Below are 1479 nucleotides of genomic sequence, written 5' to 3' on the forward strand. Positions count from 1 at the left end.
AATATCAGCATCGAATATTATATTAAAATTGAATAATAAAGGCGGGAATGATAACGTTCTTGATTGATAGAAGAAGATGTATATTATTTAATCAATGATGTCAGTATTTCTTCTTTTCTCCTCCCACGCTTTTCTATTCTTACCAAAATTATCACCCTTATCAGCATCAATAAAGACTATAAGCTGTTTAATAATATAAATATAATAGAAAAATACTAAAAATATCGGTCCAGATGGATTTTGAAAAAATCAATTAGGGCTGAACCTGAAAAAAAAAAATCTGTTTCAAGATTAATAGTAAAACAATACAAATTCAGGTTATAATTCATCCCCCCCCCCTACACACGCTGTGCTTATTCAGAATGTTTTTGATGCTCCGAAACATCCACCTTCACTGTGAAGATCTTCTCGTCAGTCACATCACAAATTTTCTTTGTCGCTTTCGACGCATTTTTCCTTTTCATGTAGTAAAAATGTATAATTTGGTGAATCTCTTTTTTTTACACCTCTATTCTCGACGCATGATAATTCACGACTGAACTGGCCAAGCGTAATACTGTCTAAAAAAATAACATTATTTACTCATCTTAGTACACCTTAACTTTGATGAATTTTACTTTTCCCAAGGAAAATTCTGGTAAAATAGTAGGAATCGTAGATCCCGGGATTGAAATCCTAATAAGGACATGTTTTTGAAATTTAAAAAAACGTAACCGTCAAATGCTGAACATAAATCTAACTTCCGATTTTTTAATGAAGAGTACATAAAATACCCCAATCCCAAGAAGTTAGGTTGATTTTATAATTATCTAATTATGTTAGCGTACTTTACAACGAATAAATTCATTTACGTGAAAGAACGTCTTTTTAAGTAGTAAAACCAACCCGGAAAGGCGCAACTTTTTCTTAGAAATCTTTTTTTTACTTCATAAACGGCTTTATCTAGAAGTTATATTTAAGAGATAATTACCTTTTTAGACAAGAACCACTTTTAATAATATATTACGTTTACTCAGAAGGGGTTAATTATAAAAAAATCACCAAACTCGCTACAAATACATTCAAAATTAGTTTTTTGAGCAATCAGTTAGAACCGAGTTAGTTTTGAGCATATACCTAGGTAAATCTTCAATAAAATTGACATAATCATTGCAAAATGGCATGTGAATTAAAAAAAAAAGGCTTCATGTATATTTTACCTGATGATCCGATTAAGTGGAAAACATTTAACAGCTCTATATTTTTTTCGGCTTTTGTTTGGGGAGAAATAACTCTTTACATTGCTTTTATATCAAATAATACCTTAAATATTAAATTTTATACAAAATAAACACTCCCAACGTTCGGGGTACATTTGGGGGGCTCTAAGGGGCTCTTAATAGTTACTTAAGTATCGCCGGTACTCGAAATACCCCAAAATTTGGGGTATAAAATGACAATTCACAAAGTCTATGCCCTGTTTCCTCATCAATTTATACG

Source organism: Lepeophtheirus salmonis, chromosome 3, assembly GCF_016086655.4.
Source record: "Lepeophtheirus salmonis chromosome 3, UVic_Lsal_1.4, whole genome shotgun sequence".
Taxonomy (NCBI): domain Eukaryota; kingdom Metazoa; phylum Arthropoda; class Copepoda; order Siphonostomatoida; family Caligidae; genus Lepeophtheirus; species Lepeophtheirus salmonis.